This window comes from Colobus angolensis, unplaced genomic scaffold (assembly GCF_000951035.1).
Source record: "Colobus angolensis palliatus isolate OR3802 unplaced genomic scaffold, Cang.pa_1.0 Scaffold41, whole genome shotgun sequence".
Taxonomy (NCBI): Eukaryota; Metazoa; Chordata; class Mammalia; order Primates; family Cercopithecidae; genus Colobus; species Colobus angolensis.
The window spans coordinates 8,769,860-8,797,402 of record NW_012117488.1 but is presented as its reverse complement, the minus strand read 5'-3'; the positions used below and the strand labels follow the sequence as shown (position 1 = coordinate 8,797,402).

General features: G+C 37.7%; 1 pseudogene across 1 annotated transcript; it reads right to left on the bottom strand.

Annotated features, from left to right (window-relative positions):
* Window positions 1–22,484: 22,484 nt before the first annotated feature.
* LOC105521812 lies at window positions 22,485–22,950 on the bottom strand (annotated as a pseudogene). The gene has a single exon (XR_001003333.1). The product of XR_001003333.1 is annotated as a pancreatic progenitor cell differentiation and proliferation factor pseudogene (transcript).
* Window positions 22,951–27,543: the final 4,593 nt, after the last annotated feature.

Sequence of the window (27,543 nt, the reverse complement as noted above, 5' to 3'; positions counted from 1 at the left end):
CTTGTACTTTATTGTGCTCTTTATCAGAACACATCAGTTTAATTTCACTGTTTCTAATGAATCAAGATCATTATAAATATCAGCTATTAAGATAAATTGAAGCACACACACACACACACATACACTCACAACAGAAACAGCTAGTGTTTTCAAGGGACTAGGTAGAACTGCTCCAGGCAAATTTAATAAAAATCCTGTTCAAAATGCTGACATTATAACCGCTTCAGCAATATTTTATTTAAATTATCAGCTAATTCGTCTAAGCTCCTTGAAGGCAGGAATAGGCTGTATTTATCTTTGTCAACTTAGTACTAACCATAGTGCCTCGATCATTTGGAATATAATAAACAACTGACTTTTTTTTTTCATTGTGAAATCTGGGCTGTTTTTTATTCTCACTTCTGATTCTAATCAATGACCCCATCACCAATCCTCCCCAAACTTTGCAGTTTTATTTCCTCTTTTTTTTATTTTATTTTAACACAGACAGAAAGGCTACTTTCTCAGGGCAGTCTAGACTGTCTACTACTTTGTTTTTTTTTTTTTTTTGCCCTACTCCCTAGTACATGGGAGGTGACTTGCCTCTCTTTTCTCTCCTTGGTTTGCATCTCGCTATAATAGAAACTAGATTTTCACTTATCTATGAGAGCGCATCTTCTTTCTTATTTCAAATTACATTTGGTTCTAAATCTAGAGTCTCTATATTATTGGAAATGCAATTTTAAGAATATTAATTTTTATTTCTTTCATTATATGACTTTGGGCTTTTTCCTCCTTAATAAAAGCAAATTTTTATTTTTTCAACCACTATGAATTTAAAAGCCAGTTGAACCTCATTGTAAATATAATTTGTGTATTTATTATCTTAATTTTTGGATATTTTCTATTGGGTTCCTAATATTTTTCCTATTTGTGATCTAAATATGTTAAGAATATATACCCTGTGTCATATTTATTGGAAATATTTTGTTGTTTACTTTTTACTGTTGAATTCAGTTTGGTTTCTGAAGTTCAAAAGTTTCAAAGTGTAATACAGTTATATAATTCTCATTGTTACTTCATTTCACATAAAGAAATCAGAAAAATATTCACAAATATCTTCTATTTCTTCACGGTTGGAATTTTTATATTTAACTTTTGTTCCACTTGGAACTTATTTTCATAAATGGCTTCAGATCAGAATCTGGATTGATTTTTATCCAAATAACCAACCAATTGCCCCAGCTCTTTATTGAAATAATCTTTTCCTCTTCCCACAGATTGGTTATGCCTCCTTTATCATCCATAGCCTATTACTGGGCTACTTGCCAGTCCCCTAGAACCATATTTAAGAGAATGTGGGACAGCAATTATAAGATATAGAAAAGATGGGAGTGCACATGCCTAAGAGTTATTTAGAGTTTGTCGTGAGACATTGGCCTGCTCGAAATATTCCATACAGCTTTTTGAATGGTGTTATCATCACAGCTGCTATAGATAATGCAAAAAAACTCCACTACCCCATGCAATAATGTTTGATTAAGAAAGAAAGTTAGTAGATAATCAGGAAGTAGGAGGTATGTTAAAAAAATTTATAAGTTGGAAGGCAGACTTTTAGTTTGTACTTACACTTTGGGAATATTTGCTATCAAAATATGATTGCTTTGTAACCCACAAAGTGGAAAAATATATTTGCTGTACATTTATCTGACAAAGACTTGTATCTAAAAATCAATGAGATAAAAGGAAACTACTTAATAGAAAAATGGGAAAAGATTTGAATGTAGAGTTCATTAAAGAAGATATACAAATGGCAAATGGGTATAGAACAAAGTACTCAATCTCACTAGTTATTAGAGAAACATATACTAAAACATCAGTGAGATACCACTACCACTCATAAGAATGGCTAAAAATAAAATGAATATCAAGTACATTTTTGGTAAGGATATTAAGAAGCAAACTCATATGCTGCTGGGGAATATAAATTAGTGTAACCACTTGGAAACTGTTTAGGACTGTCTACCATATCGCTGACCAAAAACATATCCTATGACCCAGACTTTATACTCCTGATAGCGGCAGGAGGCAGACAAATGCCTAGGCAGATGGGGCAGGTCCTCAGTGAAACCCCACCTCCAAACCAAAGACAGTTTAAAGCCTGAAAGTCAAGCTACAAGTCAAGTTTTTTTATACTGTTGTGCCCACCTTTGAGTGGTGCCTTTGCTTTAACCTTTTCTGCGTACTCACAAAACAATCAGCATGCACTCCTCTGTTCTGAGCCCATAAAACCCTGGACTCAGCCACACTGAGAGAGAAGCCACCAGACTCTGGGAGGTTGACCATCCTCGCATCCCCTCTCTGCTGAGAGCCGTTTTGTTATTCAATAAATTCTTCTCCATTCTCCTCACCCTTCAATTGTCAGAGTTTCCTAATTCTTGAATGTGGGACAAGAACTTGGGAACCACCAAACATGGGTACGAGCTATAACACTGGTAGGCTGGGGCACACCAAGGCCAAAGGCAGGTTGAGTCAGTGCACAAACCAGGTGAGGCCCAGGCAGGCCAAGTGTGTCTCCTGCGGCAGGTAGTATGGTCAAGCAGTGGCGTCACCAGCTGGAGGTCCTTGGGTTGCAAAGTGAGAAAAATCCTTTGTCACTTCTAGGTATGTACCCAAGAAAATGCATATTCATGATCACCAAAAGCCACATACTAGAATCTTTATAGCTCTTCATAATAGCCTCACACTAGAATCAGCCAAAATATCCATCAACAATAGAGTGATAAATATATCACAATGTATTCAGAAAATGGAATAATAGACAGCAGTTTTCTCAAAAAAATTTATATTAGAATCATTTGGAGAGCTTTTCTTAAACTACAGATTGTTTTGCCCCACACTGAATTTCTGATTCAGCAGTGTCAAGTTGGCAGCATAAGAACTGCTTTGATATTTGTGTTTCTAGTAAGTTTCTACAATGCTGATAACTGAAGGTGTGGGAGCACCTTTTGATAATCACTGGACACAGTAATTAGAACAATCTATAGCTACTGCAACAACATGTATGAATCTCACAAACCTGACATTGAGCACAGGGAGCTAGACCTTGATATAAAGGTGAAAAACAGGCAAGACAAAGTCATCGTGTTAAAAGTCACAATAAGGTTACACTTGGAGGAGGAGGAGTAAAAGGAAGGAGGCCAGATGAATTCTTCAGTGGTGCTGACTCTGATATGTTTCTTGATCTAGGTTACTGTTTTATACATATTTTGTATGTATATATGTAAAACAATCCATATAAAATTAAAAATGAAATCTAAAAAGTCCAAATACTATATATGTATCTCCCAGATTTGATCAAATGACCATGATGTTGATGAATTCTAGTCCAGAATATGCGTTCGTATAATTAAACGTTAGATTTTAAACCCGACCCTCAACCAAGGATTTGTCACTGTGGATGAACATGTACCAAGCACTGTTGCTGTTCCAGGTGTGATCGATCAAAGCTCTTCTAGGTGAACCCTCAGAGCCCGGCAGTGAAGGTGCAATCTCTGGCCTGCAGCCCTCAAAGCAGCTCACCTATGGCTTTCCAAGCTGCTGAATTCTGAGGATGTGCCCTGTGACGTCTCCTACAGCTGCTTTTACAGGAAAATAGGAATTGATGGAAGTAAAGATGGAAGCAAGAAAAGTTAGGAAATATTCCAAGAGTGAAGAAAAGCAGAAAGACCTTCCAGCTGAGGAGGGCAACAGAAGGCTCCTTCATAAGGAATAAGCACAGAGCTTAATCTTGAGAAGAGAAAGGAGACAGGACATGCTTTATTGCTCTTGTTGTTTTTGGCCTAGTGACTATGCCCTGATATTGCCCCAAAATAGAGTCTGCAGACTGGAAACAGCTTATAGGAGTTTATTTCCCTTTATACTTTGCTGCTGCTATTGTTTCTCTGTCAGGGTCTTTCCTCTTCAAAGCCAGGTTAACAAGACAAACGTCAATTTATTTATTTATTTTTTACAAGGTAAGTTGCTTTCACAGGGGAAAAAGGAAACCGTCCATAAAGACCCTAAATTCTCTCCATCCACTTTCCCTTGGTGCTCAGTACTTTTCATGGGCCTGAAGGTTACCTGCCTCCAGCTCCTGGGACATCAGCTCCTGGGACACATGGCTTTACCTCATCCTCGGCCTCCTCCGGGCTCCTTTCCTTTATTTTTTAAAGATGGTCTTATTAGGCCTGATAGTTGTAATAGCTTAACCTATGAAGGGAAAAACTTGCCTATGTGTTTTGAACTTTAAAAACATTGGGATAAAATTAAAAACATAAGCAGAAAATAGAGAAAAGAAATTGAATAGGGGTACTCTGTTATCTACTTATTTTCCTGGCATTTATGTGTAAATGAGTGGCGAAGTTCATCTGCATTTTACATAGAAACTTTAGCTCTTTCATTGTCAAAAGATGCTCTTTTCTTAACTACTATCAGGAAGGGAAATAGAGGGAAAGCACTAAAGAAATACTTGTTGCAGCTGTCAATTTTATATGCCAATGCTTGGAAATCCAGAGATCAGCTCTACCAAAAGCATAACTTTGAGAAAGAATGAATACTTTTTGACTGCATAGCTACAGATTAGTAAGCAAAGAAACCCTTAGATGTTATACTCGATGTTGTGGGGGGAGACAGAGTTAAAGAAAATAAATAAATGAAAGGCAAGATCCCTTTCCTCAATAAGTTCACTACCTAATAGCAAGCAACTAACAAAATAAAAGAATAAGAGTGCCTGGATTAAAAGAAAGAAAAGAGAAAAATATGAGAGATAAAGTCTATTTATATTGAAAAAGATATTCAACAGGCTTTGTTAGACATCTCAATGCTGCTGAATAGTTCAATCCTACTTTGTTTGAAAATAAAATTCTTTTATTTGTGAATTAATCTGTAAAGACCTATTTTCATCTATGTCTTTTCTATTTTTCAGAGCCATTTTTTTCCTGTACTTTCTCTGGTTCTTCAAATACACTATAAACATTTTCAGAAATAGGATATATTCTCATTATTTATTTATTAGTACCTTTCCTCATTTCTCCTCCATCTCCAAATTATATGGATTATAACGATATAGGCTTGGTGGTTGGTGCCTATAATCCCAGCTACTTGGGAGAATTGAGGTGGCAGAATTGCTTGAGCCCAGGAGATTGAGGCTTCTAGGCTGTAGTGAACTATATAATCATACCACTGCACTTTAGCCTGGGCAACAGAGTGAGACCTTATCTCTAGAACAAAAAGGAAAAGAAATAAAGAAAAAAAAAATAGAGCAAAGAGAAATTAAATGTATAAGGAATATTGTAGAGTAAGGGATAAAATTAGTAACTGAAATCAACACTATCAAGACTTGGAGAAAAGCAGGCTGAAAATTTGATCTCTGCTTTTCAGGGAAACACAATTTGCCTTTCACATGGTAGTTGTGTGCTCTTTTCAGAACACATGTCTAACCATGTCATACTTTCCAACCTGCTTAAAACCTTTCATGAGTACGGATCTCCACTTCTTTCCTTATCTCAAAAAATAGGTCAAGTCCTTTATTCTATGCTCTAATGGCAAAATGAAACTCTGCTTTATGGCACATATTGCAGTTTCATTTCAACAACTTTAAACAAGATGTACATTTCCTGCCTCGCACTTCTTAAACTCTAAGTTCCGTGAAGTTAGTGATCACGTCTCTTTGTGTGCATCATTGTATGCTCAGTGCTTTCTGCATATAGTATGATGTAGTTAGAATTTGTTAAAACAAGTCAGGAGTGGGAGCTCATGCCTATAATCCCAGCACTTTGGAAGACCGAGGCGGACAGATCTCCTAAGGTCAGGAGTTCGAGGCCAGCCTGGCCAACATGGTGAAATTCCGCCTCTGCTAAAAACACAAAAATTAGTTGGGTGTGGTGGTGGGTGCCTGTAGTCCCAGTTACTTGGAAGGCAGAGGCAGGAGAATTGCTTGAACCCAGGAGGTGGAGGTTGCAGTAAGCTGAGATCGCACCATTGCACTTCAGCCTGGGCGACAGAGTAAGACTCCATCTCAAGAAAAGGAATCTTTTAAAACAGTGAAGAAGGGAGGGGTACCCATTTTTTCTTATTGAAACCTGATAAAAATGTCTCTTTAGATCCTCAAAAAAGCAGAGTGTGTGATATGGGAAACACTGCACTCAACAACAACAAAATCTCATTATAATTAAGTACAAGGTGGAATATTTACCTACAGAGAGTGTGATGTGGGAAACACTGCCCTCAACGATCTCATTATAATTAAGTGCAGGGTAGGATATTTACCTACCCATAAACATTCTTCAGTGCCAAACTTCCAAGATACTAAGGCATAGTTTGATAACAGCAGCTTGATAACAATCCAACATGATCCAAGGATGAAATTAGGCATAATAAAGGAAGGCTTCATATTTTTTCAAAAATACTAATTCAACACCAATGCTTCCTACAACTAAACATCAAATAGAACAAGTACTTAAAATAGAGATATTGTTTAACTAATTTATGGCAGAGCCATAGTTTTCAGAATCAGTAGATTCGAGGTAAGCTTGACATTTGCTTGTGAAAACTGAGAGGCAAATAAAATGCAGGCTGGATAGGAGGTGGAATTACAGTTATAGCTAGTGTTAGTTGTAGAGATGTGAAATATAATCCTTGCATGGATGAAACCCTCTTCACTTCCTCTCAAATGATATCTTCTTTATCAACCTCTACTTGGAGTCGCCTATAGTTCCTTTTCCTGAGTGTACTTCAAAGACGGTCGGTTCTGAGAAAAGGTCTTCGCACATTTATTTGTAAAAACATGTCAGTTGAAATGCTTAAAAATTTATTTCTTGAAAATTAAAAGGCATAAACTTTCATAAGTCTTTTATGGTGACCCAGATCTAAAATTGTTGGCAATCAACAAAACTAAGTATAAAAATAAATTTATGGGATGAAGCGTTAGCGTTAATTAGAAGGGTTGATGTTGGAATGAATATAAATAATTGCCAAGGAAAGCTTCTGTCAACTGCAAATGGAAACTCAGAGGATATTTGAGACCTATGATGCCAATCATGGAGCTCAGAAAACAATACCCAAATATAAGGCCTCAGAAGCAGAGTTTCTCTCAGACCTTCTCCTGCCCTCCTGTCATTCATCCCCCATTTTCCCCTGAGGCAAGTCATAGAAATTAGAGTTCCTCTTCCTTAGGGTGAATCATAGAAATCAGAAACCCCTTTGCCTGAAGTCAGCCATAAGGTCTAAAAATAGAGATTACTCTAACTTTTCTTCCTCTACCACTGCCCCACTTTTCTGCATAACAGCTGGCTATAAAGAAACTAAGACTAAGACCCTCATCCCTGAGGGATCATATTCCATATTCAGGAGAAAGAAATTATACAACAGAGAGACCAAGAATCTGAACAGACAGGTCTTACTGGGTGTTCCCCTACTGGCCAGTCTATTGGCATTACATTATTACCCTTTTTGTCCAATCACATTTCTACATGACTGTCCCTGCTTCATCACCTCTGAGTCCTAAGTATAAAATCAAATAGCTTCCCCTATATCTTTGGATCTTACTTCTGAAGTCTCCCATGTCATGTAAAACTATAATGAAATATGTTATGTTTTTCTCTTGTTAACTTGTCTTTTTGTTATGAGGTATTGGCTATGACCCTTACGATGGATGAGGAAAGGTATCACTTCTTTCTTTACCTACTCCAAAAAACCTAAAATCTTTAGGAATATAAAGGAGATAAGACATTCTTATTCTTCCAGCTTAGCTGGAAGGGGAGAAGGAAGGGAAGACATGTCATAGAGCAGGGATCATTTTACTCTTAATGGTGTAAATGGTGAATTATAGAGATATTAATTTGTGTGCCTGTTCTTTTCCTGATTAAGAGTATTCTTCCTCTAAGAATGTTAGCAGATGGAAGAAGAGGGGGCATTGTGTAGGGACGGCAAGTAGTGTGAGTTGTAGGTCAGGACTATTCTGTAAGCTTGACTGTTCTGCAAGAAAGAGAAAATGGAAACACACAGGTGTGAGAATTTCCCAGCTATGGCAATGGGTAGATGGTTGGGTCTTGACATGACTTCTCTGTCAGCCTAGTAGTAAGAAGGACGGGGAGCCCAAGTCCTAAGTCCTTGAATCTGGCTAAATCCTCACCTAGTGTGAACTACACTGAGCACCAGATTTCAGGCAAGTCACTCTGAACAATTTATTAATAGATTCTCATAGAGGGGTTAGGGAGTGTCCACTCAAGTGTAGCCTATATCCTTTCTACAGCTTTTCACTGGTGTAGTAGAAAACAAAAATGAGAAATATTTTACACAAATCTAGTCTTTGAAATTACACCAGATGTTGTGATCTGGCTAGTTCACAGGCATGTAACTTCAGAGGTACTGATGTGACTTTCCAGATTTTTAGCTCACATGGAAGATTGTTGGTTCTCTGTAAATGAAGACAGGAGTTTGCTGGTTTCTGAGAATAGCCGACATTGGAAATTCTCTTGAGGAAAGCACCTGTGAGCTAGCAGGATCACAGATAAAGGAGTAGCATCATAGAACACTAAGAACAAGCCTTTAATTGCCATGCTAAAGGGTCCTCATGATTGAGTTTGGCACTGAGCAAGTGGGTACTACCAATGGGGTCATCTCTATTCAAACTGCCCGTGTGAGCTCAGGGAGGAAGCCATACAACACATAGCCAGGGTGGAATGGAAATGTCTTCATTCTCTGGCAACCTCATAATTCTGGGAATTCTGTACAATACAGTCAGAAAGCAGAAAATCCCAGAATGAGTGATATTAGAATTCTTGCCAATACTGATAAGTGGGTGCTTAGAGCCAAATTTTTCGTGTACTCTGCATTGCAGATACCTGTTACACAAGCAAGCCTCAGGGATCCAAGGCATTTCTTGAAACTGGAAAAAACAGTCCAAATGTTTTCTTAGAAGGGTAATTAGTGCTAAAATTAGCCCATTTTATTCCAGCATCAGAAGAATTGGGAGATGCGTTGAGGCCACATGACTGCAAGTTATAGGAAACAAAGAAGAAAAGAAAAATCAAAGTGAATTTTAGCAGTAATTAGTTAATATGGTAGTTTAAGATAGGAAAGTATTTAATTTGGCTAAGGTGTTTGTATTGTGAATTAATTGCTGAACTGAGACTTACAATTAAAATATAGTCTACGGTATTTTAATAAAATGTAACTTCCTGCCTGAAAACTCTTTATTTCCCATCACTTTCAGGTTAAAGATAATAGTCTCCTAAGAGATTTCTTTTGCCATACCAGCCCTCCCACTTCCCATCTTGCACAACACAAAAGCCAGGATGAGCTGTTTAAATGGGTATTAAATCATGACACTTCTCAGCACAAAACCTGCTAGGAGCCTCTTATTTCACTCAGAATAAGAGTCTAGCAATGGCACGAGAGGTTCTACATGACTGGAGCTCACATATCCACTTTCTCTGATCTCATCTCCTGTTATTCTCATCCAGATTACTTGATTCATACCAGCTGCCTTGTTGTCTTTGAACACTTTAGTTATGCTCTCACCTCAGGGCCTTTGCACTTGTTTTCTCTCTGCCTGTTCTTCCCAAAGATATACTCTTGATGTGCTCTACCAAATTTACTTTGGGTTGCTGCTCAAACACCACCTTATCAGTAAAGCTAACCGTTAGCACATTATGTAAACAGTAATCAAACTCCAACCCTATGTTCTCTGTTTCCTTTGTCTATTTTATTATTCTATTCTGTTTTACCATTATTATTGTTCATATTATTAACCACATCTGACATTCTAGAAATGTGCTTTTTTATTGCTTTTTTCCTTCTGAAATGCGTTGTTTCCTGATGCTAAGTGAGTACCTAGAACAGCTCCTGGTTCATAGTAGGCCCTTTCTTAGTCCATTTACACTGCTATTACAGAATATCACTGTACTAGTCCGTTTTCAGGCTGCTGATAAAGACACCTGAGACTGGGTAATTTATAAAGTAAGAGAAGTTTAATGGACTCACAGTTCCATGTGGCTAGGGAGGCCTCACAATCATGGCGGAAGGTGAAAAGGCACATCTTACATGGTGGCAGACAAGAGAGAATGAGAGCCAAGCAAAAAGGGAAACCTCCTATAAAACCATCAGATCTCGTGAGACTTATTCACTACCATGAGAACAGTATGGAGAAAAACATCCCCATGATTCTATTATCTCCCACCGGGTCCCTCCCACAGCAGATGGGAGTTATGGGAGCTAAAATTCAAGATGAGATTTGAGTGGGGACACAGCAAAACCGTATCAACCACAGACTGGGTAATTTACCACAAACAGAAATTTGCCCTCACAGTTGTGGAGGCTGGAAAATCTAAGATCAAGGTGCTGGCAGAGTAGAACCTGATTTTCTCTGCTTCCAAGATGGTGCTTCATTGCTGGAGCCTCCTCACATGGCAGAAAGTGGAAGAACCAAGAGACAGCAAGAGGAGGCCAAACTTGCCCTCTTATAACCACACCAATCCCACCCATGACGGTGGAACCTTCATGGTCTAATCACCTCTTAAAGGTCCCACCTCTTTATACTGTTACAATGACAATTAAATCTCAACATGCATTTGGGAGGGGACAAACCTTCAAACCATGCCAGCCCTCAAACCTCAGCCCTCAATCTGTTAAATCCATAGTGAGATCAGTTATGTTACACATGCATAGGTTATTGCTTAAACCTCCATTCTCTCCTCATAGTTTCATTATTAGTTACTTGTGGTTTCCTTTAAGTTCTTGGAACAAAAAATTCTCCTTTTGACCTCAGGATTTCTGTCCATTCGTTTCTCTATGCATGGAAGCCTTTCCTCAGTTTCTTCCTGGTCCCTAAGTATCCTTTAGGGTTAAGCTAAAATGCTAATTTATCAAAGAATCTTTTCCTGGCCAGCTCCACTATATTCAGTAAAACATCTTGATTGTGTTCTTCACAGCTCATAACATGTCTGCAGTTCTCAATAATGGGTTATCTTTGCTATTTATTGTCTTAGCTTTTTCTACAAAATCCCAAATTCTGTAAGGGATTGCCTTGTTCACCAATGTATCCCCAAAGACTAGCAAATGGCTGGCACATATGGCCTGGGAAAAATTATTAAGGACATCACCAAAGAGAGGGTGTTTTGATAGAAAAAAATGAAAATGAATAAGTTTCTACATTAGGTTCTAATCATACGTATTTGGTTAAAGTGGAGTTGGTTGTTTCTCACACTCTCTTAACTATGGGAATGACCAGGTAGTGTCATTTCTGGCATATTGGGAACTGGATTCCTAAAATATACACATCCCGTAGGAAAAGACTCAACTTTCATAAACAACAACAAATACTGGCTTTATATATTAGGAAAGCATGAAGATTACTTTAATTCTAGAGATTCTTTACCATATCTATAGAAGTACTTCAGAATTATTTAGGTTAAAACAGAAGAAAACATTCATTTGGGTGGAAATTCTAAAAACAGTTGCCAAATGCTGGTGGCTGACCCCAAGATTCTTCACTGAGTGGTATTACCTTAATGAATTTTCCATGGTGCTTGGTCTTATGGGCACAAAAATAGAATTTTATGAGAAAACATAGAAATAATTAACATTTAGAGACAAACTTGTTATAAAAACTAGATTCACTTTATACTGATAGGTGGACAAGAAAGCCAAGTTATTAATGTATATAAAGGGAATATTCATTCTAGTTGTGAAGGTGCTTATATCTCCTGTTGAAGGCCAGTTTTTCTCCATATGTAAGTATTTAGTAAGATGAACTATTAAATCAGAGGACTGCTCAATAACTGAAGGATGAGAACAGAGTGGTTGAAAGTCTCGAGGATGATTCATCAGACCTTACGAGGCCTCGTGGCCAGGATGCTTACAACCTCCTGGTCTCTCCTCTTGTCTACTAGATTGTGCATGGAGTGGCGTTCTCTGAAGCCAGTCTGCTACCAGGCTGCTCCCTTTGGATAATGTATGCTGACTGTAGATATGTCAATTTCACTAATTAAGTGTTATTCTAGTATGTTCCCATGGAACTAGAAAACATTTGGCTAAGTGTTGTTTTCAAGTCATTTAATTCTCACAGGGCAACCTCATTTCCCTTTTCTCTAAGTACTTAGGGAGTCTTCATTGCTCAGCCCCGTGGGCTTGGAGCTCGATGGAAATAAATTACCCTTACCCCCTCCTAAGGCAATGGAGATGTCTACAACTCAGGAGATACTATGGGAATATTTCTAAAAGTTACTGTTCCATATTAACATTTTCTTACTATAATGGGAGAAACCACTCAAAATCTTCCTATTCATTCTAAACAATGGTTGGTGCAGAATCCAGGTTACAGCCAGGAGGGCAAAGGTATGGACTAGAGCCAAGAGCACATGTTGACTTTGTGGACACGTTCGGTTTCTCCTACACAAAAGGGATTCTTCTCATCATTCCCTTGGGAGGGAAAATAATGAGGTGGTGAAACACGAATGTGTGTGTATGTGTGTGTGTTTGTGAGTGTGTGTCTTTGTGAGTGTGTGGGTGTTTGTGTGATCACTTCTCTTCTTGCACCTGGGTCACAAAGCACCATCTCCTCTTCCCACTGTCGTGTTGCCATCCTGGATGAAAATAAACCCCTGAGTCTACATTGCATACCTTCCTAGCTAAGCCTGATTAATAATAAATGTTAAGGCCTCTTTCAGTGGGTAGAGAAGGGAGATTTGATGCTCTGATAGTAAATTTTGCCAAGAAAACAGCCTTCCCATTCCTCCCAATTTAGCTTTAGGCTATTCCTCTTTCACAAGAATGCTATCACAAATGGGCTGAGAAACACCACACGGGGCTCTGTCTCTGCTCTTGCAAAGGGACAGTGGCAGACCAGGGCATTGAAAGCCTTTATGTGGCGCCTCCTGAGTCACTGAATAGCTCTCAGCTGAAATTGCCAATGGATAAAAGCTCTCTTTAGAAATGGCCCTTCGACGAAAAGTTTTGGAATTCTTAGGATTATAACCCTTCAGCCAAATCCCATTATGTCCCATTTCTGCCTTTGAACTACAGGGGACTACAGAGATAAAGCCATTCTGGGAGAGAAGGGAGGGGAAGTTTGCTCGGAAGGGGAGGAGAATGACTTAGTGTCCTATCTTTGCAAAAAAAAAAAAAAAGTATATTTTTTTTAACAGAGGTTTCTATGAAATGAAAGCAACTCTCAGGGGGAAAGTTCAGACGCCGCTGTGATTGGGAACTTGGCTGTGATGGCAGCCTCACCATGATGCAGGTGTGGAAGACTGTGTCGTTATAAAAGCTTAGGCCAAGCTCTGAGTTATAAGATCAGGCAGTCCACAGTTAGATGGTGTTAGGAGCTGTCTGTCACTGTGCCTCTCAAAATAAGCTTTAATAATTTTTCCAGTTGTAGATACAGGCATTTTACTGTCTATTTCCTCTCTATTTACCATCTTAATAAGCATTTGCTTGCATTCTATCTTTAGAAATTCTAATAGTCGTTAATCGGGTAATTGTCACATTACTGCAAAGAAATTCACTACCAGTGTCATCAAAGTGCCTGAAGAAGGAAATGGGAGCATGGAGAGGTTAAGTGAATTGCCCAAATTCACTGAAGCCAGTAGCCAAAGCAAAAAGGGACACATTCTTCACTTATGATTCCTTGTCTGTGGTGGACCCAGGGAATGGGTGGCCGCTTTAAATTTTCACTTTGAGTGATATTGTTGTTCACATTTGTTATCCAATTTTTCCCTATTTTCCAGAAGAGTAAAGATCTTACAGAGGCTTGGAAATGATCTCCAGAACAGGTGCTTTTTCAGTGATGACATTCAGGGCAAAGCACATTTTAGAAATTACTGCTGGAAGCTATGAGTATTGCAGAAAAAAAAAAAAAAAAACGCAAAAACACTTCAATGGGATTTTACCTCTCTGCCCTTCCAAAAATGCATACTTATCCCAAACCACTATCAACAAGAAAAATACACAGAGACACTTGTGCACACACACTTGAAAATCGCACACACACTTGAAAATCACACACACACACAATTTCCTTCATACTAGGTAACTGTTGTCTTGATTCTGGTTACACCGAGTGAAAAGGATAAAGGGAAGCTTCTGACATTAAGTTGTAACACCATACTGGAGATTTTGGACCCAACATCAGGGTTCCGAATACTTCCAATAAACACACTGTGAAGAAAACTGATCTTCCAGATTTTTTCTAGTCCCTCTTTTTTCCTTTGGAAAAAAAAATAACATGAATTCATGAAGTTAGAAGTGGCTAATAAGGAAGAGCTCTGTAAGAATTATTAAGTATTATTAGAAAATGAAATCTTTTAAAGGAATAGGATATTAAGTTTTCCTGTGATGCATTGTCTTTTCTGCATTTAAGACCTATTTTTAACTTAGGCATAAAGGATAGACAGGCAGTTTCAATCATTTGAATATATAGATCTTCAGTAAACCAAAGATCGTACCATCTTTAGCTGCCCAACTCTCCTGACTTACTGGTTCTCAAAATAGCTCCTATAAAGGACTAAATAAAAAGGTTTCAGATAAAATCTGGAATTCAACCTATTCAAGTAGGGGAAAAGATAGACATTGTTTTCATGAAAATAAGTTTATTGGCTAAGTGCAGTGACTCATGCCTGTACTCTCAGCACTTTGGGAGGCCAAGGCACATGGATTGCTTGAGCCCAGGAGTTTGAGACCAGCCTGGACAGCACGGCAAAATCCCATCTCCACAAAAAGTACAAAAATTAGCTAGGTATGGTAGCACCTGCCTGTAATGCCGCTACTCAGGAGGTTGAGGGGGGAGGATTGCTTGAACCCGGGAGGTTGAGGCTGCAGTGAGCTATGATCATGCCACTGCACTCCAGCCCTGGTGGCAGAGCAAGACCCTGTCTCACCAAAACATAAGTAAATCAATAAAATAAAATAAATAAAAAATCCAGAAAGAAAATAAGTTTATTATCTTTTATTCAAAATTAAACATCAGCCAAGAACTTGAGCCTGGCATAGCAGGGTGGATAAGACCTAAATTACACTAAGCTGCCATGTGGACATGGCCTTTAAATCTGAGAACTAAAAATGAATAATAGTTAACCTGGAGGCAGAAGGGGAGAGCAGGATAAACGGTGGGGGCAGGGGTGCTATTCCTAAAGGAAGAGACAGCATGTCTGAAGATCAGGAAAGAGAAAGAATAACACAGGTCAGGAGATATTTTCAGTGTTGCTGGAACACTGAACGTGAGTGGAAGGGTGAATAGAGAGATATAAAGCAGATTGGAAAAGGAGCAAGAAGCCAGACCAGGAGGCAACTGACAATGGTTTGCCTTTAGGCTGGGCTTATTTGGGTAGTGAAGAAAGAGGGGAGTAACCTCATCTCTTTCCATCAATGTGTGAAACACTACAAGAAATCCAGAAGAATGTACAACCCCTCCTTCACTTAGTATTTAAGCAACATTAGCCATCATTTTCAGAGTTAACAAAATCATATGGTGTTTCAAAAGTGGCTTCCTCAGTCAGTTCAAAATGGGACATGTTAATCTTGAGATGTGTCAGAAGCCACCAATTACAAATACAGACAGCAGACTCCTTGGACCGCCACTATTGTATTGTCTTCCCCTTCCACACAAACTTTGTCCTAGTACTGTAACAGTGCAGCCCCTGCCAAGGCACTGAATCCCAAAGCATGAGGTCTCAACATGTATCAGTTGTCATTTCTCTGCTTAGTCTGTGGCTTTATGGGGTTTTTAGTCAAAGGTGCCCTTGCCTCTCCTCTAGTAAAATGCTCTTGGTCCGAGAAATGATTTGAGGGTGAAAGCTGGGCAAAGGATTAACCTTTTCCACTTCAGCAGTTAACATAAGATTTCTTCTCACTTTTTGTCATATTTTTAGTTACAAAAGTCAAATGATATCTTTGTTGATAGTCCAGCTGTCTCAGCCCTGAAAACACCAGTTTCTTATCATTGCCACAGATGCCGATGTCAGGATGGGCTTCATGGTGTGCACCTCATGCAATTAAACAGGGCCTCCAGGTAAGGGGAAGCTGCTCTCCTCTAGCAAGTGGGACACGTATTGTTTGGGGCACAAACAAAAGGACTTGTAAAAATCTAGAGGCTCAAGTGCATTCACTCAGATGTCCTCATTGGAGTTCTCAGGAAGCTTGCTGGAGTTATGAGTTCATGTTTTTTTGTTTGTTTGTTTTTTGTTTTTTGTAATTTTACTACTCACAGAAAGAAATCCTGGTAGTGATTTTCAGAATGATCTCCTCACTAACTATAGGAATGTGGGTCTCTTTAAATGTAGCCATATGTTTTTGGCTTTCATAGTATGCTGTAGGCTGATAGCTAGCTTACCCAAACCTGTTGTTTACTTCCTTCAGAGTTTTGATGGCAAAAACACCCACTTCACAGCTTTAAAAATGCAATTTCTGAAATGATTAAAACAAGACATTTCCTTCTATCTGTATCTCATCTACCACAGGTGAGAGTCTTAATAATTCTTAGTAGTCACATGCCAGGCATCATCGCCACCCAACTCATGAATGCAAAAACATCCTTGTTCCATATGGCCAGCAAAAGATTCAATTCCAGAATCACATTCTAAGAATCTGCTTCCTAGGACTACTTTCAGTATCAGCAGTCTTGATTTTGTCTTTCAGAATCAGACCCTTAGACTTGGATTCAGGTTCAAGTAGTTTATTTCTGAGGGCAATACCAAGAAATATTACAGAGGTGTGGATAAGTGCCTACAGCCAATTAAAGGTGTGTTATCGCAGTGGTGAGCTAAATCCCACCATGCAGGACCAAGAAACAGTATGGGACCTGTGTCTTGCAGTTTTCCCACCTGAAGCTGGAGCAAGCAGAAATATTCATCCACTCCCTCCATGCCCATTAGTCATTGATTAAGTGTCACTCCCAGGGAGCTCTGTCCTACTGAAGTCAAAACCAGGAATGCATTATGCTTGGCAATCCCAATAGCACTCCACAAGCAATTGTGATGCAGCGGGCAGAACAAAGGGGTCAGAAGTGGAAGAACCAGGCTTATCTCTTAAAATTATTACTTCTTACTGACTGTTCTATTTTAGTTTAAATATTTAACTTTTTTGAGACTAGGGTTTTTTCCTTGAAAAATAGACCATTATCTTATGTAGGATTAATATGAAAACATATACATACATTCTTTGTGTATTATAAAGCTTTATATCATGAGACTGTCAACATCTACTTGTAAAATGATCATATAAATGGCATTTGTAATTGGAGAGTTTCTCTTGAAACCCCTGTGAACTGAGAGACCGAACTGAAGGGCACGAAATATTCTAGTCACTGAGAGATAGCTTACTAGGATTTTATCACATTTAGTTTTAACTCATCAAACTAATTATAAACATTTATGTTTTTATTTGTTTAAACATCTCAAATATTTTAGTATGCATGTGAAGTACATATGAGTTGATTAATATCTAATTTCATTTGTTCAACAAATATTTGTTGACTTGTGCTGTGTATGTGCTTGGCACCAAGATAGGCCCAGAAATAAAGCAGTGAATAAGACACAGAAGACCTTTGTCTCATAGAGAATGTGTTTGTGTGCATGCATGTGTGTGTACGCATATATCTGTTTGATGTTGATTCAGACTATGGAATTCTAAAATGTTACACATTGTACCATTTTTACTTAGAACATTCAAATGGGATGACAAGGATTTATCCATCTTAATTATACTGTTTTCAAGGAAAAATGTAAAACCTAAAACAGGGAAATACTACAGTTATAATTTTGGTCTATCAGCAAGTGATTTGGGGAAAAAATGTACAAGATAGACAAAGGAGACTGAGCAAGCTGAGTGATGAATGAGATGATATTAAAGTTTCTGGCAGAGAACATAGGTCATATTAAACACAGAAAGGGGAGATTCATTTGGGTACATAAAACTGTGGCATCTCCATTCAGAGGAACTACTGCCTGCATTTGTTCTATTATAAAGCTATTAACTTCTATGAAAATAAAAATTAAATTTGCAAGCTGGAAGAAGCTTATGGAATTAATTATGATGATATGTGAAAAGAAAAGAGGAGGTGTTTCCATTGGGCTCTAAGTGTATTAAAGAAAATGAATAGAATGGAAGGAATATCTCCATTTGGGGTTTGTAAAAGACTTTCCAGGAGGAAATAGTCAGATATTTTAGGGATTGAGTAAGGTTGGTTTTTACATATAAGTTTCCTCAAGTAATCTCACATGAATTATAAAAGTAAATGTGTTATGTATTCTATACCTTCCCCCATTTTTTGGACACTTCCAACAGGACACCCTCCCTGTGGGAAACTGTGAACATGATGTGGAAATTTTTCTGATAGAATGATCCCATGGGATCCTGCTTCACAATGAAATGGAAATGAAGCCTCTAAGTGGCTTTCAATCAAATGAGAAAAAGTGAAGCAAAAATGTATGACACAAAGTATTATAGATAGCTTTTGGATTTCTAAAATGAACTCTAAGCTCAAATTATCAAGGGGCAGCATCTGAATGCTGAGGAGGAGAATCTGTCCCCATGATCCATATTGACACACTCACCAGCTGCCTTGTCACTTTTCTCCTTGTTTATTTGTTTGCCAGAAAGATAGATCGACTAATCATAAACAATGGGGGAAATGGCAGTTTAAAAGCAATAAAGTAAAAAAAAACCAAAAAGCATGAAAAGAGGAATTTAAAGCATAAGGTGAATGTGTATAATATAGTGCCGGGTGCGGGGTAATCCAGGCAGACTCGATCAGACACAGGGCAATAAGAGTCACTTTATTAAAGTCTTTGAAAAGTCTTTGGGGCCTTGGACACAAAAGTCACTGGAGGTCTAAATGTGTTATTTGTTATGACTCTAGAATTGGGTCTACACCAGTAGATTGTGGCTGATTAAAAACACAGACACTGGCCCAATTGTCATGCTATTAGGCTGAAGGTGCATAAAAGTGTATGTGATACACAAAAGATGAAAATGGGACTACAGGTGTTCAAATCATACCATGTACTTTGTAATCTTCAGTTCCAAATAATGTTAGTTCTGCAAGTACTTTCTAAAGGTGAATTTAATTTTCATAGTTTAATAAGTTACCTAAAGCCTTAATAACATATAAGAATGTTCAAGCATTTCATAGTGCAGACTTCAAGTATAAGCAAAAATTACTCAAGGTTTTAGGACGGTCTCTAAACCTTAGAACAAACACCCCATGAGATCTTTAATGTCATTACAAAGCAAAGGAGTCTAAGTTTATAAGTTCTCATCTGAAACACCCTAACACAGTGAAGTACGTGCCGGTTGATTTATCCCTTCTGGAAGAATGAAAGGTTGCATTGGACCTGGTGAGATTTTAACCTGTGATCCTAGAGAATCTTCCAGAGCTTCAAACCTGAAGTTTGATGTGTAACCTACTGGTTTAAAGGGACCTACATATTAGTACTGGAGAGTCTGACATAGTGGGTGGGTACATCAGACATCAGAAAGAGCAATTTAGTCAGCAAGACACCTATATTCCCTGTTCTAATCATAAAAAAAGATAATCTTTCCAAGAGCTACCACAAGAAGAATTTTGATAGTCACTGAGTGAAAGCAAGTCATATTGCTGGAATTTTCCTTTATGGAGCCTCAGCCTCAGTTTGGAAAAGGGTCTCAATTATTTCTGAGAATGTAATGGCTCATTTTTACTAGAAAGATATTTGAGGTGTATATTATGCTATGTTCAAATTTGTAAGATATTGTTGAATATACATTATTTTTAAGTTCGAAGTACAATGATCTTATTTATCTTGATTTAATTAATACTTCTTAGTATCACAGTTCATTATTACATGGATTCAGGCAGACACATTACATTCCCCAAAACATAACTGGGCATACTAATGACCTGCTGCAGCACTGGCTCTTACTAAGGGGAGCTTTTAGAAGTAACATTCCCCACTCCTTACTACCACTCCCTACAACCTGTCCCATGGCTGCTGCATGTGAGCCAAACCTCCCCGAATGTAGTATTTTTCACACTTTATGCTTGTATGCTATTTTCATTTGTGGAAGGCAGAAGAAGGAGAGGGAGAAGGAGAAAGAAGAAAGAAGGAGAGAATAGAATTTTCAGAGGATAAAAGACAAGCTCAATCTTTTTGTACTGTGATATAAATCTCAGTACAAGTAAGATTTTTTTGAATCAGAAGCAGTATCAATTTTGTGACCGATTTTACTCATTAAATTATATTTTTCTTCTGCTCCTATTACCAATTTTGCCCAAATGATTAGATTTGCTTTGAAGTTAATCCAATTTGGTTTTAAAAATAGCCAAAGCAAGCAGAAAGCTTTAAAAATATCTAAATATTCTTCTTATTTTTTTCTAAATTACCTTACCTTGCCTTTGTTTTTTATTTTCTTCCTTTCTTATCTATATCTCCCTTTTTTACCATCCAATTCTGTTCTCAAGAAAATTAATCTAGAATGATGGATTCTGTTTTGCTGTTAATTCCAGAAATAAAAAAGAAAGTTTTACTAAAATTTAACATATATAAAGTGTCCTTTCATTTCCCCAGCTCTCCCTACAAGAAGGAATTAAGAAGGAGCCTCAAAAACCAACCGCCACACATCTACATTGAACACAGCTATACAATTCATTGAAAGAACATTTTGGTAGAAATTGCCGTTTTGCATCTTGACTGATTTAACTGCCTAATGACAATTCTTACCACTTAAAATACAGTCTGGGGGAAAAAAATCCCTCCCACACCTGCGATTGCATATTATTCACTGTGCTTTAGGTTGGCAGATTAAATAGAGGATGCCCAGTTAAACTTGAATTTCAGACAAAGGACAAGTAACTTTTTAGCATAAGTATGTCTAAAATATTATACTAAAAGTCAGTGTTTGTAATCTGAAATTCAAATTTAACTGGTGTCTTTTATTTTGATTTGCAAAATCTGGCAATTCCCATTGTGCTTAAGGATGAAATAAAAGTGCTTGTATGACCTGAAAGGTGAATAGTACTTTCATAGTGCAAGGTTTTTGCAGAGTTTTCATCTGTAATTTGAATCAACTGTTGCTTGAAGTTTTAAACAAATTGTTTCTAGCTGAGGATGCTTATCTTGACAACTAGCCACCTGTGGGTGTTTCTTCTGTTAATCTTAAATACTTTGGCGTTAAGAATTGTGATTTTGATGCTGTATCGATGTCTGTTGGCCTTAGTGGTAAAATTCAAATTTGCATTTTGATAGTACCAGGCCAGACATAGCTATAGTCATAGTAAACTGTTTTAAGATTACAAGACGTCTGGCTTTCTCAAAATATCTCCTTGACTCTTCTATCACTAGCAAAATGGTAATTTTGTTGGAAAGGGGAGGGATATGTCTCACTTCCCCAAGTCATGAATAGACACAAACCTCAGAAAAGTGCTGAAACTGGGAATTAGATGCCTATTCACTGCAGTTTTCATCTTTCCTCTTCCCAGAGTGTTGGCATCAGTCTTTTCATTATAGACTCTTCTTGGCTCTTTGCTCCACAGATAAAACATTGGCACCCCAAAGTTCTGACTTTAAACATACGGATGCATGCCAACAGAATTTCATTTCAGTTCCAATTCTCTAAGAATAAAAACCATCATGCCCAACTTGGAACAGATGAACACCTTTGTGCCAATAAGCCATTATCAATGTGGCAGTATCATCTATTAGATGCCTCTCCTAATGGTGGCTTACTCTTGAATGTGGAGTAGCATCTATGGAAAAGACAAGATATCAATGTGTAGGCTAGAAAGATAGCTCAATATGTACCCATTACAATGACCAAGGGAGGTAAATTTATAAGCAGAGAAAGATACAAGATAAATTCTAGGACATAGGATGACGTCAGGCTTGAGTAGGTTGAAGCTTATTGAGCACCTCAGGAAGAGGGTAGAGCAAGTATGGAGTAAAGAGAAAACCAAGGAAAACTTGGCCTTACCCCAGAAATCTTGGAGAGATCAACTATTTCAATGATTAGCAATGGTGATATTTTAAACTCCTCTTTTGCAGTGTTTTATTTTAATGCCAAACTGAAATCTGAATTTCGATGATGCATTTTATAATTTTCAGCAAAAAAAAAAAAAAAACCTGAACAAGGTGATAAATGAGTAATATTAAACTCCTCTTTTGCAGTGTTTTATTTTAATGCCAAACTGAAATCTGAATTTCGATGATGCATTTTATAATTTTCAGCAAAAAAAAAAAAAAATCCTCAAATATGTAGTAAATGAGTAATATGAAAAAGACACTATGCAAAGTTCTGAAGTATGTTTTTGTTTGTTTGTTTGTTTGTTTTTTACTGGCTGCATGGAGTTTATTTTCTGCTTGGTGCCAGGTGCACAGTTCCAGGTGCCAGGAAAGCTAGCCAGTGCCTGGGCCGGGCGGTAGAGAGCCGGGACCTCACTCCTTTTTGGTGTCTGCTGTGTTGATGCGAAGGTCTGCTTGCTGCAGCCGCCTGGTCTACAGGGTGGGGAGTGGGACGTGGGTAGGGGACAGGGGACGGGGCGCAGGGAGTGGGGAGGGGCTCTGGTGGACTAGCGCCTCCACAGGCCTGGGCTGGTGGTAACCGCTCAGGTCAGGACCGGGGCCCAGCGCTGGCTGTGCTGGACTGACTCGGGGCGTCCCGAGCCGGACCACTGGTGGTCATGCTGCTGGAGGCCTGGGGGGGTTCCGGGTGCTCTGCGGACTCCAACACCGTGGCCATGAACGGGAAGGTGGACTTCCAGAAAAAGAAGCTGGCCCACCAGTGACCCAGGTCAGCCTTGGGGAGACCTGGGGGGTGGGGAATGACTTCCCCGGGGTACTCGGTACTGCCACAGGAGCTGTTGCTGGAAGTGGAATCCAGGCGGCGCCGGTAGTAGTCGTAGGTGGCCAGGAGCCAGCCGCTGGAGGGGATGGCCGCCATGCTCTGCCTTGCTGGCTGGTGGGACCTCCTGAAGTGTGTTTTTAAAAGTGTATATGAGAGAGAGGTAATGTAAAGGCTTTGTATTTTTAGATGTAAGTATTTGTTCATGGCAGTATTGGTTGGAAGAGTTTTGTTTGTTCAACACAACATTGATTTAATGATAGTTGTGTTTAACAATTTTTAAAAGAAAAGTTAGCGGTGACCTCATTAGTTTGTTTAGAAGTAGAGCACTCTGTTTCTTTCATTAAACTTTGATGGAGATTTTTGGTACTTCTAGATTAGCACTCATGTGAAGTTACAAATTAAAATCTTACATTCTGCTTTCTCCAATGTCTGACTAATTCTTAGAGGAGCCTTTTAGTAGTAATAGCCAAAGGCAACTGTAGCACTTAACGTAAAGGGATTGGATTGAATTTTTAAGGTGAGCTGAGTCTAACTACTGTTGAAATAAATGTTAGGTTTGAAGAGGCAAACCAAGTGTATTTAATGCTAACCATGTTCCAGGCGTTATTCTAGGTCCTTCTTGAATATTAACTTATTTATTCCTCAAAACAGTACTTTCAAGTAGCTGCTAATATCATTCTGATTTTTCAAATGGTGAAACTGAGTCACAGAGAAGTTCAGAGATTTTTCCAAGGACACACATCCTATAGCGGTGGAGCCAGAGTTTAATTTCTGTGGTCCTTGGTCCTTATCACTACTACATGCTCTCATGTAACTAAAACATTAACACCATGATGAATTCATCAACATAATATTTTCAAAAACGATAGCTAAATGTTAATATGGTTGTTCATGTTCCAAGATAATTATTAGGCTTATTTATTTTGGTTTTTTCTCTTGTTATTTTTGTTTCAATAGTTTTTGGGGTACAGGTGGATCTGGTTACATGGATGAGTTTTCTTGTGGTGATTTCTGAGGTTTTAATGCGTTCATCACCTGAGCAGTGTACACTGTACCCAATACGTAATCTTTTATCCCTCACCCCCCTCCCAAACTCTCCTCCACCCTCAGGTCCCCCAAATCCATTTGATCACTCTGTATGTCTTTGTGTCCTTAAGACTTATTTATTTTAAGTGTTTGATGTATTCATGTTTATGACACCTTTCCCCTTTCATGTTCTTTTACCTTTAAATAAATATTTATTACATTAAAACCAAGTATAGAACCCCAAAATTCCGTAACATAGAATAATCCTGCCTGAACATATTAAAAATTGATTCTTAAGAAATGTTGCAGGCCAGGCATGGTGGCTCATGCTTGTAATCCCAGCTCTTTGGGAGGCCAAGGAGGGCGGATCATGAGGTCAGGAGTTCCAGACCAGCCTGGCCAACACAAAGAAACCCTGTCTCTACTAAAAATACAAAAATTAGCTGGGCATGGTGGCAGGTGCCTGTAATTCCAGCTACTTGGGAGGCTGAGGCAGGAGAATCTCTTGAACCCGGGAGGCGGAGGTTACAATGAGCAGAGATCGTGCCACTGCACCCCAGCCTGGGCGGTAGAGCTAGACTCTGTCTCAAAAAAAAAAGAAAGAAAGAAAGAAAAGAAATCATGCAAAACGTACAAAAATCTTAAAAGTTCTTACAATAATTTACAATAAACATAAGACTTAAATGAACATAAACTTAAAATAAACATTGGAGATACAGTATTACAGCAGGCCAATAACACTCATAAAAGCTGTTTTCTCCATTTGATTTCTCCTTAATTAAGGGAAGGTGATATTTACAATAGTAAAAGTATCTGATATAGGAATGGGAGATTCTTTTTAATATGAAAAATTATACTACCTGACACTGTTTCAAAAAGTAATGACTTAATAATGATAGGAAAAAATTCTGGTTATTAAAAATAACATAAAATAAAAGTGGTCTTTATTTTGGGAAGGGCTTCAAAATCATCAATTATATTTCATATTCACTCTAGTTGTCAAAACTATCTTGGAATAAGTGTATCTGTATTATTACGTAATTTCCATAAATGGAAAACCACCTTTCCCCCTCCTCTAAGCTTTAATAAAACAGGCAAATATACATCTCAATGGCAGATTAAGGCTTTTTTTGTAGCTAAGCCTAATTAAAATGGCAACATTCCAATGGTTTCTTTACCAGGGAGCAAGGACATCTGCAAGGGATAAAAAGATAGCAAGCATTTTGATGCATTTGTTTCCAGTCTTTAAATGTGGCAACAAAAAACAGGGATTGATACTGGCTAAGCTACAAGCAACATTTGAGTTAAATGTTTTAAAAGAGTACAGGAAATCAAAGTAGTTAAATAAATTGTGATTTTAGGTTGTTGTTTTGCCTGCTGTTTCTGCCGGTTTTCGTAGCATAGACTTCCCCAAATCGTGTCCCAGCATATTATAATTCCCTCTTGGAATTATTTTATACAAGAGAATTCTACAAAAAAGAAGCTGGTTCATCTTTAATTAATCCAACATTTCTCAAACTCATTGACCTTGGAATACCTTTTGTTTTCTTTCTTTTCCAGCATCAACTACATGCACATTTGAGCACCGTTTGGGAAAGGCTGCTCTAGCATACTGTCCCTTGCCATTGTAGAATATTGCCTTAGTCTGTTTGTGCTGCTATAACACAATGCCACAGACTGGGTAATTTATAAATAACAGAAATGTATTCCTCACAGTTCTGGAGGCTGGGAAATCCAAGATGAGGGTTTGGTGTCTGGTGAGAGCCCAGTCCCTGCTTCCAAGATGGTGTTTTATAGCTGCATTGTCTGGAGGAAATGAACATGATGTTGTTACATGGCAGAAGAGCAGAAGAACAAGAGAAGTTAACTCTCTCTGAAATCTCTTTTATAAGGGCATTAATTCTTTTGTGAGGGTAGAACCCTCATGACTTAGTCACTTCCTCAAAATCCTCACCTCTCAATATTACCACAATGAGGATTAAGTTTTATATTTTGGGTGACATTCACACTATACTAAATATTATTACTAAACCTCCAATGTTTTCAATTCTTTTCTGTTTCCTGATATTATTTCATAGTGACCATACATATTCTACATATTAAAGTGCCAATCCAAATTACAAGATAAGAAAGCAGTGAAGGAGAAAATATAACTTTCACTGCCACTTAGAGGAAATCTTAAGGCATTTATTAAAAACTGCTTCTTTATGTTACACTGATTTGTATAAATTCCCTTTTCCACTTCTCCGGTAATTGACTGAAAACGTTTTGTGGCACCAGACTATGCTACATTCAGATTCATTCATAACTGTCTTAATACCTAGCAGTGTACCTAGAATACAGGAATCAACCAATAAATATTTACTGAATCAAATTAAAGAGCTTAGATTTCCTCAGTTTATTAATTTTCATTCTATGCCTCTTAATCCCTTGGAATTAGATCAGCTGAAAATTGACTCTGACTTTTTTTTTAAAAAAGATTACTTTGTGTTCATGGTGGAATTTAACAACAGGTGAATTAATAGTGAATTTCAAGTATACAAATGAGATAGCCAGGACACATATGTCGATCATTTTTAAAATTCTTATGTTGCTTCATACACATACTAGAACTGAGAATTCTAACAGTACTTTTTCTGAGGCTTTTGTTTATTTGTATATTTTATTTTACAAAGGATGAAAATTTTCTTTTCCAAAAGTCCAGATGAACTTGATGCATATTTTCTTTTAATTTCGTCATTTTAAAAATCCCAAGGATTTTAAAACTATGAGAGAAAGATATGAAAACACTGCCAGGGGTATTTTCCTTGCAAGCAAATATTTCAGATGAACAAACTTCACCTAGTAGAAATATTTCAAAGCATCAGTTTTTCTCAGGTTACATTTTTCACCTGTCATGTGGCACAAGATGAACAGATAGAAGGTTACAAGAGCCAGATTTGGAAAAGGCTTTCTTTCACAAATAGTATCGCTTGTGCCCCCAGCTAGTTAAATTCTGTCCTGACAAGCAGGTAATGAATATGTTTCTTTAATGCAGTGACTTTCCTTTATTTGCAGAAACTTTTATTCCACACACCATTCCATGAAAATAAAAATAAAACTCAGCCTTCTTTCAAAGGACAAATTTATTCCATAAAATAATATTCTAAAATTTATTATCTAATATTTACCAGCACTGGAGTTTTTCAATACATCTTTAACAGTTATAATAGTCTGGCATTTTCTGCATAAATGTGACTTCAAATCAGTTTGGCAGGACAATAATTCTAAGCTTCAATTACATACTGCAAGTGAAAAATACGTATCTATTAATCTACAATAAAGTGTTTCAAGCATCTGCTAGGTTATTAGTGCAACACTTTTAAGTTTAAAATTTGCAATTTTTTAAATTTCAGATAAAAAATTTGACATGATTTTTTCTTATATAATACAAGAAATACAAGTAAATACAATATTTAAGCAAATACAATATTTAAGCAATATTTAAGCAAATATTTTTATTATTTTGACTTTCATGTACAATTTCATTTATCTGGCATATAAAATTACAGTGCATTAGAATTTTTTGCATTGACATTATGTACCAAAGTATAATGATTAGCTTTCATTTAAGGAAACAAAATTTGCTCTAGGTATGTCAAGCAGAAAGGAATTTAATATAGAGGGTTGGGGTTGTAAATATGA